We start from the raw sequence: 15562 nt of genomic DNA, 5'->3' as shown, positions 1-15562 counted from the left end.
AATCGCTCCTGGCAGACTCGGGGGACCATATGGGATGCCGGTATTCGAACCACTGTCCTTCTGCATACAAGGCAAATGCCCTACCTCCATGCTATCTCTTGGCCCCTATGGATAGATTGCTAATTTTTTTTTCCATTTTTGGGCCTCACCCAGTGATGCTCAGGCGTTACACCTGGCTACGTGCTCAGAAATCGCTCCTGGCTTGGGGGACCATATGGGACACCGGGGTATCAAACCCTTGTCATGCAAGGCAGACACCTTACCCCTTGTGCCACTGCTCCGGCCCTGATCTTTAATTTCTTAAATGTGGTTATCCAATTTTTCCAATATTATTTGTTGAAGAGACTGTTTATTTTTCATTTCATATTCTTGGCTCCTTTGTCAAAGATTTTTTGATTATATGCTTGGAGGTTTTTTTCACTGGATATTTTATTCTGACCCAATAGTCTAAAAGTCTCTCTTTGTTCCAATACCGTGTTGTTTTGATCCTTTGTTGTTGTTGTTGTTGTTTAATGAAGCTTCTAGAAGAAATAACAAGATACAAATGTTTTTCTCTGAGGATTAACTGATCGTTTCTTGAAAACTTTATGTGATCCAGGTTAGTTGTAGAGGAGTTTTTGGGTAATTGGGTTAAATTTGCAAGCCCTTAGGAGATCCCAAATAGTCAGTAAACAGTTGACTGCTCCCTCTAGTGGCTAGTAATAGTTATTGTCTAAGGACCTACTAGTAAGCAATCTGACTTGTAACTTATCAATTAGCATTTGTGCAAAAGATACCTGTTCTAATATTAAACTTTGGGTGTCTGGATTTTTTTTTATTTGCTTTCGAGTTGCACACAGGTATACCCTCCCCCATGTTAAGTATGCCCTCTCAGAAATTACCAATACCCATCAGATAAGGGGCTACAAGTTACTGACAAAACTTAACAAGAAAAAAATACATCTAGCCTTATCAAAAATGGGGAGAATAAATGAACAGACATTTCTTCAAAGAAGGAATGCAAATGACCAAAATGCACATGAAATAGTGTTCCACATTACTGAAAATCAGGGAGAGGCAAATTAAAACAGCAGTGAGATATTTTGTCCATAGAAACTGGCACATATCATAAAGAACAAGAACAACTAGTGATATTGTGGATACGGTGAGAAAGAAACTCATTCACTGCTGGTGGGAGTGCCATCTAGTCCAACTTTTTGGGAAAGTCTTTCTCAAGAAACTGGAAATTCAGCTCCCATATGATCCAGCTAGTAACTCCTAGGCATATATCCTAGGAACACAAAAACACAATACAAAAATACCCTATATACTTCTATGTTCATTGCACCACTATTTATTTACAATAGCCAGAATCTGGAAACTACCCAGATGCCCAGCAGATGAATAGCTAAATAAACTTTGGTACATCTACACAATGGAATATTATGCAGCTACTAGGAAAGATGAAGTCATGAAATTTACCTATATATGGATGGACATGGAGACTTGTCCAGCTCATTGGCGTTGGCTCGGCACACTGAAGGGCTTAAAGTCTCTCCAAGACCAAGTTACTCCTTTATGGAGTCTGAGACAGGTTGGATAAAAGGGTCTCCACTGGAATAAACACACAGAGACCCAGTGGGGAAAACTAAAGCAGAATACATTTTATTATGAACAAAGGCAACCTTATATATGTTAAGATAAGCAGGCTTTAGTCAGGAAGTAATTTAAATTTGGGCACAACTGCATGTGCTCACGTCCTTGGTGTCCAGGATGGTATGCCAGTTAAGACTTAAAAAGTATGCTGTTCTGAGTGGCCAAAGACAACATAAGAAGAAGCTCGAAAGCCTCCTTTGCCTCATTGTTAGGCGCATAAATTGACAGACAAGGAGGGGGCTTAATTGAGGACTCAGGCCTGGGTATGAAACATTAAGCCAGCTTCCACCAAGCCAAATCCCCACATCAGCTATTATACTGAGTGAAATTAGAGGAAGAGAGATAGACACAGAATAGTCTCATCTGTGGGATTCATGAAAAAATGAAAGTAAGAGACAATAGAGGTGCAGGCTGAACGACCAGCCCATGATAAGAAGCTTACCACAAAGATTGGTGAGCGCAGTTAGAGAAATAACTGCACTAACAACTACCATGACAATGATAGTGAGATAAATACAATGTCTGTCCCAAAGATAGGTAGGGGGCAGGGGAGGAGGGAGATGCATAACATTGGTGATGGAAAAATGTTACATTGGTGAAAGGTGTTCATTTGATGACTGGAACCAAACTATGGACATTTTTGTAACCATGGTGCTTAAATTAATTGTTATTAAAAAAAAATAGAGACCATACTCCTACATTTTCTTGTATGGGCATGTGCTTCAGTTACTACTGCTGTGTAACTATTCCAGTGTTTAGAAACCCAGCTCCTCCTCCTCTTTGCGTGCTGACAGGTCAGGAATGCAAATTGGTTGTTCTATCTTGCAGACTCAAGTCTATCAAAGCCATCTCAAGGTCATCAAGATTCAAGAGAAGAGGCATTAACAGTTAATGGGATTAGGGTTAGCTAGTGGCCAGGTTACACTTTCAAAGAGAAGAGGGGACAGGAGATATTTTTGTAGTCAAGTTTGCAAACTGCAATCTTGCCAAGAAGATATGAGGGCTGTGGTTGGATAGGGCAGGTTGCCTCCTCTTTTCTGTTTTCTTCTTAGATAAAATATAGATTAGATGATGGGAGGTAGAACAGTAATGTGCAACCAGTTGAAGATTAAGGAGTAAGGAGCTGGAAGGAGCCTGGGTCCCTGATCATGGAAAACCAGCCCTGATATGCCTTGCTCACTTCATGGAGATACCAACCATGTTCTTAAACCACTTTGCATTTCTTTGCCATATGTGAAGAGAGGTGATCTTAATAAAATGTTACCACAAAAAAAGACATGGAAAAAAAATTTTAGATAGGTTAAAAAAATAAGCCCTCCCAGGGCCGTTTCCTTGGCTCCTTGTCTCTAAATATGGACTTGCAGATAATGCTGATACTATGGCATGGTGAACCAGGATAACTTTCAGCACTGAATACATTTATACGTCTGACCTAAGACTTTCAGACAGTTCTAAGGAAAAATACTCATGCTTTATTACATTTACTAAAATTAAATGTCTTTGATATTAGTTTCACAGTTTTACAATCTTTTTACCTTCTAATAGCTTTGAGACAAGGTCCCATGAATCTTGAATCTGCATTCTGACGAATACAGAAGAGTGCTCTTTTATTCTAATTACAAGAGCTCAATGATGTCTTGACAAAATCTTTAAAGTTAAGTAGTCATCATTCAAATGTGACGAGGAAGCTGTGTGTGGTGCAGACACTCAGGGCTCTTGGTAGATGGAAGAACTGTTTTAACCTTTCTGATGATGGTGCTGAAGTGACAGGGATCTGGAAGGTCATTCATCACCTCCAGGCTCCCCAGGCGGTGGATACTAGTCCCTGCTACGTACACGAATCAGTTACCCACTTGAACCTGTGTGTTCTGTTTTTTTTCTGCGGGTGGGTGGAACAACAAGGGGGACACACCCAGCAGTGCTCACGGGTCACTCCAGATGGGCTAGAGACCAGAGTGTCAGGGATGGAACCCAGGTCAGCTGTGTGCAAGGCAAGCACCTTTCCTGCTCTAGTATTACACTGGCTCCAGTTCTAGTCGCTCCTCCTGCCTGGTTAGCAGTATTGCCATGTTAGTGCTAAGGAATTCCCACAACAATTAAAGTAGCACTTGGTTTATTTCCATAATATATGCAAGAGTGGGAACATACCTGGGATACCTCCCCAGCTGAGAAACCCTGACTTTGTTTCTTGTGATTATTTGGTAGCAGTGTGCAAAACCTCTTTTTGGCATCTATGTCTTGGCTTTCAACTCACTGCCACCAGATTCTTAAAAAGCTTATATACCTACTGAATGAATACTACTGAAGAAAAAAAAAATGATTCAACTCCCCTTAGTCAAGCAAAGGGAGAAAAATTCCACTTTCCAAATGGTACTTGCCAATTTTCGTGTCCATTTAATGATCTCAACTGATTTTCAGACACTGCATACTTTTACTCATGATCAACTTTCTCTATAAAACAAAACCCAACCCCAATCCTTGACCCTTATAAACTTTGCCATCAAAGTTAGTAGTAAACACACTCAACCTTTGTACTAGTTCTCAAATGTGTTTTCACTCTAGCACATTTCATTGAACACAACTTGCTGTACTATAAATCAGGCTCTTGGCACCCTGTACCTGGAGAGGGCTTGTCTCAAAATCTGGATTTAAACCTCAAACCCTCATTGAGAGTCTGGAATGTCAACACTCATTTCCAGGTTTACAAAGAGAAAAGTAAAAAACTCTTTAATGGCCCATTCTCTGTTGAATTTAGTCTTTTTTGATGAAAGCAGACATTAGACAACACTCAAACCTCAGTCCTCTTGTTCTCTCTTTGTGGCTAGGGTTCTGAAATTCAAGTTCTTTCCAAGCAATGCTATGATGCATATGTAAGTCAGACCTTTCAACGATAGAACTTTCAAGAAGATAATTACACAGTCACTTCTGGATCTTTGGCCACTATCCAGTGTATAATGCAGGTCACCTTTGCTAGGCAGTGGAGTCGGTTGGGAGCTGACCATTCCAGGAAACCTACTGAAACTGTAGTCCATAGCAGCAGGCGCTAGCCAGTGCTTTTTGCACACACCTGTGTGATGAGCCAGCATGCAGGGCGGGTTGGGGCAGAGCCACAAGAGAGCTTTGAACCCAAGCAATGTGAACCCACATGAGCATTGCAAACCTACGTGAGAGCTTCAGACTCATGCAAGAACCACAAACCTACGTGAAAGCAGCAAATCCACAAGAGCACCACCTGCCCTCGTTGCACCAGCCCCCTCCCTCACCCCAGCTGTGCTCCTGACCTTCATGAATGTGGGAGACATTTGGCTGCAGTTTAGGTGGAACTTTTCATGACTTGCCAAACTGATTTGCCGATCCTTCAAGGATCCTCAGCCTGACACATGGTGAGTCCCCTTGGCTTTAGGCAAACGAAGGTTAGAGTGGGTCCCAGATCTGCAGGGGTACCTGTCGGTTCAGGAATGTTTTCCCCAATAGTGCCACCATCCCTCTGGGCTGAATGCTCACTTTGAGGGAATGTTTCTTCCATGATTTTGTTCAGTGCACAGCTAGAAGTGACCCCAGTCCCTGAGTACTGCTGGATGTGGCCCCACAATCAGCAAAAGGGGCACTTACAGGTTTTGCTCAGCTATTTCCTTCTTCCCACTCAGTTGTGACTGGGATGAACTTAGGCCTCTTGTGTGCCAACAAGCCTACTGACTCTCTTCCAGGGTACCCTGTTCTTTATTTTCCACTTTTCTGAAGAATGAATTTTTCACTCCCCACACATGCATTTTTGGAGTTAGTGATATGGGTTAGGGGTGGCACTTGGGGGTCACAGTGTTTGTATCTCTGGTTGTGGTATTTTCACACTTGTTTGGGTTGCTGATAATTGTACATGTTGAGGATGCAACTCTCAACATGCTAAGGGTACAACTCTTGGATGCCTTCTACCCTACATTGAACCACACCTCTGCTCTCCAGTTCCTATATTGGTTCATGTCTTATGTCAGATCTTGGTGTTATTCACAGTCTATGTCATTGGCAAAAATTTCTATATCTCGAAATATAGGGGGGATTCATTAGGCCTGCGAGATGTATTTGTCTGAATTTTCCTGGCATGGGAAACTGAAATTCCCCACAGGAGCCTGTCAGAAGGCCCGCTGAGGGTGCTTTGCCCCTGTGTGGAGAGTTGAGGAATTCCTGAAGAAATATTTCTGAAATTCATGTCATGGTACTGACATTATATTCCCTTCATATTATTTGGCTTATTTCTCCTTTGAGGATTTTTTTATTGTAAGAATTTATTCAAGAGACAAAATTTATTAACATATTGAGGTGAACTAACAACAATATAGTAACATTACATAATATAACATATAATATAATTAATATATAAAATACATGTAAGTCAAAAAATTTTCTGATTAAAACACAATTTTTTATTTAAAGATATTTATTTAAATAAATTTATTTATTTATTTAAAGATACTACATATCTTTCACAGTAGTATTTTAGGTACATATTAACATTGAATCAGGGGGGTACCCATCACCATTTCCCTTTCTGCAACCCATATGCCCCACCATCACCCTCCGGGCTGCTAAAGTAGGTGGTCCCCTCTTTGTCTAGCTTACTATTAGTGATCATATATCTGTTTGGTCCTGATACCTCCCCTTGTTTCCCCCTCTATTTAAGAGGTTGAGCTAGATATGTCGAGTTATGTGGCTTTGTTTGAAGGAAAGAAAAACAATAGATTGGGGTACAAAATAAGGAAAAAAAAGTCAAATATGCTGAAAATCGGCGGAGTCCTTCTAGAGGCTTTCAACCTCAGTTTGAGAGAGGATGTGAAAAAGGTAATTGAAACACCACAACAATACAGAAAGAAATATCAAATTAAATATCCAGTGAGCACTACAGCAATAAAGACAAGCACCACACAATAGTCTCGGTTCTGAAATCAAATCATGCTGGAGTGCAAATGGAAAGAGAAAGATAAGAAAATACAATAAAATAATATTGGACACATCAACTTCAGTCTCTACACCAAAATAAAGACGTCAAAAAATCGATCAATCGATAAATAAATATGTAGAAAAATGATTGTTTTTTGCTTTTTTTTTTCCTTTTCTTTTCCCCCTTGCATAGGTACAGTAACTATTGGGGATATTGTAGAGTGAATTCCCTTGGCTTAGGAGATACAGGGTTTCTCCACCCCTGAAGTATACTGTCATGGGATTAACTATAGACTCCTTGCATGATCATTTACTCTCCCCTCGGTGCTTTCATGGTGTATGGAAGACTTCTGCTTTGTAACTTGGATGGTAAAATCAGACCTCTGTATCTAGAGATCTTGGTGACTGTGCAGCTCAAGTAATGGAGCTTATGATGAAGTGTTTCTTTATGGTTCTAGCAGTTATGTTTCTTCAGTGTCGTTTTAATCCATCTTCTGTAATTGGTGGTCTTGGTCATTATGTTGCTCCTAGGATGGAGCCTGGGATAAGGTCTTTCGTTATGTTTCCAGAAGATCCGTTCAGTTGCGGTTGTCTCAGTCAGACCTCTGGAATTGGAGATCTTGTTTGTTGAACAGATTATAGACCAAAAGCTAGGTTAGAACTTTTTGTTGTTGTTGTTGTTGTTGATGTTGGTTCTGGATGCCTACTGTCTAGTCCTGGTTGTAACAATCAGTCGTCTGTATATAGTGATCTTGGCTTTTGCACAGATCAAAGGGTGACATGTTTTCTGATTTTGTCTTATCGTTAGCTGATGAGGAAGGACAACTTGCTCTTAGATCAATTTGTTCCCATTTCCTCATTGTCAAGTTATCAATTTAGAATTGGCGCATGTTAGCGTCAGAGCAGCATTGTGAATGCCCTGGAGGGAATTTGGCTCCTGGAGCTGTTGTGGAGAACTCTGTCGTTTCTATGTCTGGGATCCAGGAGTCAAGGCTGGATGGTTGGTGTCTAGTTCCCTAAGTTGTTTTCACATGATATATGTTCAGGGAGGGAGATGTCCCTGTGTTGAAAACAAGTATGAGTTCTTATCCCTAGTAGATAAGAGCTTGTTTTTACACGCACAATTTTTCCTTTGTTTAATATGTCTTTGAAAAAGGAAGTGGTGCTATATTATATTGTTGGTGGATTTGAGGGTGGAGAGAAAAGAAAACAGACACCTGACAAAACTAAGAATATATATGCTCACACATATCTAAAGTAAAAAAAGTTTTTTTAAAAAAATAAGAAAAAAAGATTAAATAAAAGACGTAATTATATAGGGGCTGGGAGAGATAGCATGAAGCCAAGGCATCTGTCCTTCCTGTAGAAGGACGGTGGCTCAGATTCCGGCATCCTCCATTGTCCCCCGTGCCCACCTGGGACGCTCTCCAAGCATAGAGCCAGGAGCACCCTCCGAGTACAGCCAGGAGTGACCCAAAAGAAGCAAAATCAAATCCAATCAAATAACAAGAACTAAAACAAAACAATACAAAACAAACAAACAAACAAAAGAAACTAACAAGAATAAAAAAGAAAAGAAAAAAAAAACAAAGAAAAAGGGAGAAAGTGATACCGGAGATCACTTCACCTTTGGGGAGAAACATAAGAGGCTGTGTTATATAGATCTATACTTATGATGAAAGTATAGGCCTCCCCATTGTCTTTTGAGTTTTTCTTGTGAGGTGTGGGGTCCAGGCAGAGAGGTCTTGGGTAGAGTTCTTGCAGTGGGGGTCCTTTGGAGCTAGTTCCAATATCAAGCCACAGTCCACATTAGGGAGAGGTGATTAGGAGGGTCACACTGCACGGGTCAGTCAGGGCGTTGGTTGTATTTTATTGCCGGGAGCGAGGTGAGAGTTTGAGTGGATGTCTCTTTACTTGGGTAGTGGATACTGGCTTGTTGGGGTAGGAAGTCGGTCTTTTTTTTTTTTTTTTTTTTTTTGGTTTTTGGGCCACACCCGGTGGTGCTCAGGGGTTACTCCTGGCTGTCTGCTCAGAAATAGCTCCTGGCAGGCACGGGGGACCATATGGGACACCGGAATTTGAACCAACCACCTTTGGTCCTGGATCGGCTGCTTGCAAGGCAAACACTGTTGTGCTATCTCTCCGGGCCCAGGAAGTCGGTCTTGATGACTACTGGATTAAGAACTGAGGGTGAAGAGTTATAGTGTGGTGGGGATATTGGGGGTGGGATTGAAGGGTGAAGGAGTAGTCAGATTTCTGGAGGGAGAGGGAATAGTATATGGGAGGGATTATAAAGGGTATAGGTATGGGTTGTTAGTGGTTTAGGTTTGTCCCTTAAGGAGAATTCCTATCTCTGTGTGCTCCTGCGCACATATAAACATATAGAAGTTAGCTTAGGTGTATATTAATGTAGAGAGATGTGGAGGGCAAGAGGTGCGCTGAGTACTAAGTATAGTACATGTAAGGAAAGGAAACTAATAGATCAACTTTTGGATATGTATAGGTTATGTGTTCGAGTATTGACCATTGTGTTAGTGCGGTCTATCTATATAGGTGTTTACCATAGCATTATTGTCCACAGCACCCTATTTGGTGGTTTTTATTTGACAGAGATTGAATTGATGATAGTGAGGAGAAGGTGGAAGAAGAGGGAGACAAGAAGAGAAAATAAGAAAAACAAAACAACACACCAACAATCAAACACCACCACCAACAAAAATACGAAGTAATGAGAAGAGATGTATAAGAGCAAAGGCATGTTAGTTTGGTTGAATGTGTTCGATGCTTAGGCCCTGAGGTAAATATCTGTAGGTCTCAGTTGTTGTTTCGGTGATCTGGCTGGTCATGTGCTTCAGGTCCTATAAGAAGGTATAATCTAGAGATAAAGGGTATGTTAAAGAGTTTTATCCAGCCATTTTCATGATTCAAGCAGAGTATGGTGCCTCGTGTGACTGAGCACCGAGGTACCACCGTAGGATGTTCACCCTTTGTATCCAGAAACCCATATGAGCAGAAAAACTGAGGTTATTTTAAATGTGGTAAGGTTAATAAGGCATTCAAATATAATGTTTTTTTTTTGGTTTTTTTTTTTGTTTTTGTTTTTTTGTTTTTTTGGTTTTTGGGCCACACCCGGCAGTGCTCAGGGGTTACTCCTGGCTGTCTGCTCAGAAATAGCTCCTGGCAGGCACGGGGGACCATATGGGACACCGGGATTCGAACCAACCACCTTTGGTCCTGCCTTGCAAGGCAAACGAGGCTGTGCTATCTCTCCGGGCCCCAAATATAATGTTTTAAAGTGTTTCCGTTGACTCAGTAATTTCCCATCATAATCTTTAACTGTAATCCTGTATAAGATCCCTAGTAAATTATTATGGGCCTTTATAGTAAAAACGATAATTACATACCTGTTCTCTCTATGCTGTTGTTTCTGTTGTTGCTGGTTTCTTTATGATATAATGTATAGTCGGGCTTTGTGTTGTCTCTCTCTCCTTTGTTTTGGGCTCTACTCCCCAGTATATGGTGATTATTACAGTATTTCTACAGGTTTCTATCCTGTTTCACCTTGTTATTTAATCGCAGGGTATTGGTTGTATATCTGGTGCATATTCTAGGTACTTCAGAATAGTGCTATCATTCTGTGTTTATCTTTTGTCTTCTGGCTTGCTTTGTTTAACATAATATGTTCTAGGTCCATCCATGTTGCTGCAAAGTCTGTGATTGTATCATTTCTGACTGCCATGTAGTATTCCATTGTGTATAGATACTACATCTTAATGATCCACTCATCTGTTGTTGGACATCGAGATTGGTTCCAAGACTTGGCTATTATACTAAGTGCTGCGATAAATAGTGGGATGCACACATACTTTGGGATGAATGTCCTTCTGACTTGGGGGTAGATACCTAGGAGAGCGATTGCTGGGTCAAATGGGAGCTCAATTCTGAGTTCTTTGAGCACTCTCCAGACTGTTCTCCATAAGTGTTGGACTAGGGGGCATTCCCACCAGCAGTGGACAAGAGTGCCTTTCGTACCACATCCCCGCCAACACAGATTGTTCCCATTATTTTTGATGTGAGCCATCCTCACTGGTGTAAGGTGGTACCTCATTGTTGTCTTGATTTGGATTTCTCTAATGATGAGTGAAAGTGAGCATGTTTTCATGTGTTTGATGGCCATCTTTCGGTCTTCCTCAGAGAAGTTTCTATTCATTTCATCTCCCCATTTTTCTACGGCTTTATTTGGTTTTGGAGGACTCAGCTTTCTGAATGCTTTGTATATTCTGGTTATCAGCCCTTTATCTGACGTGTTGAGTGTGAAAAATTTTTCCCATTTAGTTACCTGTCTTCTTGTTTTAAGTTGGGTTTCCTTCACCATGCAGAGGCTTCTTAGTTTGATGTAATCCCATTTGTTTATGTTTGATGCTAAAATCCTTGCCATTGGTGTTCCATCCTCGAAGACTTTTTAATATATAGGTCTTCGAGTGTTCTGCCTATTTTTTCTCAATAAACTTTATAGATTCTGATATAATTTCAAGGTCTTTAATCCATTTTGAGTTGACTTTTGTATAAGGAGTGAGGTATGTGTCTATTTTCAGTTTCTTACAGACTGTTTTCCAGTTGTACCAACACCATTTGTTGAAGAGACTTTTTTTGTTCCATTTCAAGTTCTTGGCTTTTTTGTCAAATATTAGTTGACTGTATATCTGGGGGTTTATGTCTGGAAATTCTGTTCTAACCCACTGGTCTGAGGCTCTGTTTTTGTTCCAGTACCATGCTGTTTTGATCACTATGGCTTTATAGTATAGCTTCAGGTTAGGTAAAGAGATGCCACCCAACTTCTTGTTTTTCAGTATCTGTTTGGCTATCCTGGGTCTTTTGTGGTTCCAGATGAATTTTATAATTGTTCTAAGTCTTGAAAGAATGATGCCTGGATTTGGATGGGGATTGCATTAAATCTATATGGAAGTTTGGGTAGGATAGTCATTTTGATTATGTTGATTCTACCTACTCATGAGCATGGGATGTTCTTCCATTTTCTTAGATCCTCTTCAATTTCTTTTTGAAGTGTTTTGAAATTTCCCTGGTATAGGTCCTTCACTTCCCTTGTAAGGTTGGTTCCTAGGTACTTGATACTTTTTGAAACTATTTTAAATGGAATTGTATTTTTAATCTCTCTCTCCTCAGCTTCGTTATTTGTATAGAGAAACACTACTGTCTTTTGTGTATTGACTTTGTAACCAGCCACTTTGCTGTAATGGTTAATTGTTTCCAGGAGTTTTACTGTAGACTCTTTAGGGTTTTCGATGTATATCATCATATCGTCTCAAAAAGAGATAGTTTGAGTTCCTTGTTCCCAATTTGGATTCTTTTGATTCCCTTCTCTTGTCTGATTGCTATTGCAAGGACTTCTAAGATTATATTGAATAAGAGTGGAGAGAGTGGACAGCCTTGCCTAGTTCCTGACCCTAGTGGAAATGCCTCTAGTTTTTCACCATTAAGGATAATGTTAGCTGTGGGCTTTTCACAGATTGCTGTAACTATCTTGAGGAAGGTTCTTTCTAACCCTATTTCGCTGAGTATCTTCAACATAAAAGGGTGTTGGATTTTGTCAAACGCCTTCTCTGCATCGATTGATATGATCATGTGGTTTTTGTCTTTCTTGTTGTTGATGTGATGTATGATGTTGACTGATTTGTGTATGTTGAACCAACCTTCCATTCCTGGGATAAAACCCACTTAGTCATGGTGTATGATCTTTTTGATGAAGTGCTGGATTTGGTTTGCTAATACTTTGTTGTTGGGGACTGTGACCAGTTTGAGGCCATCTTTGCTGTTTTCTCTGCCATTAACCCAGTCTTTTACTTAAAAGGCTGCAAGTAGTTTTTGCTGTTAAGTCCTTGAACTAAAGAGAAAAGATATGAATGCAGCTGCAAGATAAAAATTTAGTTCCAGCCTGAGAAGAGCAAAAGCTGCCTGGTACCTTATCAGAAACTAGGCCTCACTTCTTAAAATCTTCCCAAGCTAACAAGGCTGTTATTAATAAGTATATGTTACCTTGTCTGTTCAAAAAACACTGAGGCTAGCACATCTTTGCCCATCTCCTGTTAATTAGGCAGTTAGGAATGCAGCTAGAAGGTCATAAGACGTTCCCATAGAAACGACACGTCCAACACGACTTGTAAGCCCTCCTGCCACCTAGCCCACTGTCCACTTCCTTATTTTAGAGAATGATTTAATTTCTTTGTTTCTTGTACCCGGAAATATATTCTTGCCTTATATGGAGCAATGTATTGGCTTTCGCGCCAGAAGTATAATTGACATCACCTTGTACTGCCCCTTTTTTCCTTCACTATATAAAAAGAAACTGTAGCCCAATAAACTGGCCTTTGAACAGTGAGATATTGTCTTAGGCCATTTATTATTAACCTCTCTCAGATTTTTTATAGGTGTGGTTGTGATTCTACTCAGCAAAATAGGAGTGCAGTTGTCCAGAAGTCTCCCCAGCTGAATCCTGCTGGCCGGGCCCCTTTGGGGGGGCTTCAGGCACCTGCATTTTGGCGCCCAACGCTGGGCTCGAACCACTGCCACCCTCCGAACGACTCCAGGCCGGCGAATCTAGAGCTCCTTCGTAAATCGCAGGAATACCCCATCCGGGTAGGCGTTGAAACGAGTTAGCCTTTATCAAAAATTTAAAACTGCAGTTTTTTCCAGTCGTTCCGATCGCCGCCCCTCATTGGCTTTTGGGGCTTAGCTCATAGGATACGTTACCATGGGCTCATTTCAGAGTATAGAGCTTAAATTCATTAAAGATATACAGTCTGAATTGAAAAGCAGACATAGAGGTTACCAAAAAAGATATTTGTAATTTTTTAATGTTTTGTTTATGATGTTTGCCAAAAATCTTGTGTTCCGGGGCTATCGCTTTAAATATCTCAGTTCCTCCCTCCTTTAACCCTTCATCTTCACTTCTGCCTGCAATCTCTGTGCTGAAATCCTAAAAGAAAGCCCGCAGCTTTTTTTTTTCTCTCTTCCCTGCGCTGTAAAGCTCTTGCCAGCTGGCGGGCGAAAATTCTGGTCTCTAAGCTCTTAAAGGCGCAGTGCACATTTTCCAAACCCCAGCTTGTCAGCAGCTCTGTGCCTAAGAGTCACTCTCCAAAGTCTGTGTTACAGCAACTCCCACACACGTTGCTGCTTTCTGCCCCCTCCCTACAACCTGCCTGCTCTCCTTCCTAATGGCGAGGACCTTCCCCCGCCTCCACCTCAACAGCCCTCCACTTCCCTGACTAATGCTTCTAACACTTCCTTTGCCTCAAAGCTAAAAACTGAACTGCCCTTAAAGATCTCCCTAGTGCTTCTCGTCTATACCCTGCCATTGCCTCAGCTCCGTTACAAGAGCTCGACTCACACGATGTTCAAACACTGGAAGAACAAGCCCCTTACACGCTCTCCTGCTTAGAATCTAAAAGCTGAACTCTTTGTCTCCTGGGAAGCTAACTTTTTTTCTCTTTCCACTGCAAAGTCCTTGCAGACAGGCAGGAATTCTGATCTCTAAGCTCATATAGCTGGCCTCGCCTCTTTTCATACCTTAAAGGCACAGCACACACTTTCCAAGTCCCAGCTTGCCAACATGGCTCTTGCTGCCCTTTGTGCCTGGAAGTTGCTCCCCAGAGCCTGCATTCCAGCAGCTCCCCCACACCGGCAACAAACTGTTGCTGCTCTCTCCCCCCGCCCTTTCTGAAAGTCTTCCCCCGCTTGCTTAGCAGCCCCCGCCGCCGCTCTCTTCTCAAACGCACCTCCCCTCTCACCACTCCCCCTCTTAAAGCTATAGAAATGAAACTACTTGGCCGAATTAAAAATCTTAAACAAATCTTAAGCCTTCAAAAACAAACTGCTTCTCTTAATGCACAAGTTTCTGCCCTTCAGAATTTCCCCCCACCCTACTGTCCAGGCTGCCACTTCAGCAATCAGCAAGCAGGGCGGAAAAAAAACCCCCCCCATCCCTTAGAATAGGAATGCAGCCCTAAAATGTTTTTCTAAGATAAAGACCACAACTGGTAAAGTTATAAGGATTCAAAAACTGCTCATGTGATATATATAGTAAAAAATTGTCAGAATCTTGTTGTGTTTCATAAGAAGCCTCAAATAACTGTGAAGTTTGTAAATTAAATTATGCAGCATAAATGTGCCTTTTCTAAAAGCATTTGTGTAATTAAGTTTTGTGCATTGGGTGTTGTACTTATTAAAACATTGGAAATTAAAAAACCTTCTAAATTCAGGTCTGTAAGAGTTAAAAAATATTCTCTAGGCAGAAAAAGCAACAAGGAGATAACAGCAACACTCCCTTTTTTCATGCCTCTCAGAAATTTTACAACAAGGTCATAATTCTGTCACTTGACTTGTAATAGCAAAATATTGGTAAAAGAAAATCTTCTTGGCGTTTTGAAATCCAAACGAACACAAAAGTGTTAAATTTAAGTCTTTTATATTTCTATTAAAATTATTTTTAATCTTAACAGTATATGAAGTTTGTAAAGTGGTTCATGTCATAGGCATTTTTTAATAGCTTAAGCTCCTTAATCTGCATTTAAATATTTCTTATATTTTGTCTCTTTCATTGCTCTTTCCTCTCCATGTTTGCTAGTCAAATCTAATAGTCAAATAACATTTTGTAACATTTCTAACTTTGTTTTTAAGTAATAATTTGTAAATATAACACAGGTGTCTTTCTTACCTCTGCATTGAAATAAACAGCAAAACTCCTTTGTTAAAATTACTGCACATGTTTACAAAGTTAATTCTTTAAAAACTAAAATATTACAAGTGAGCAAAATAAGTTGGTCAGCTTTCCTTAACAATAGTGTGTAAACATTCCAAAACTCTAGACTAAGCTTAAGCTCTTTTAAATGCATAATAAATATAGAATAATAGCCTTGCCATTTAAAAAACTTAAACCAAATAGTCTATACCTTACAAGCCGTTACACAGTTCAAACAGT

The sequence above is a fragment of the Suncus etruscus genome, chromosome 6 (assembly GCF_024139225.1).
Source record: "Suncus etruscus isolate mSunEtr1 chromosome 6, mSunEtr1.pri.cur, whole genome shotgun sequence".
Taxonomy (NCBI): domain Eukaryota; kingdom Metazoa; phylum Chordata; class Mammalia; order Eulipotyphla; family Soricidae; genus Suncus; species Suncus etruscus.
The sequence above is the reverse complement of the archived record's forward strand: the minus strand, read 5'-3'. Positions refer to the sequence as shown.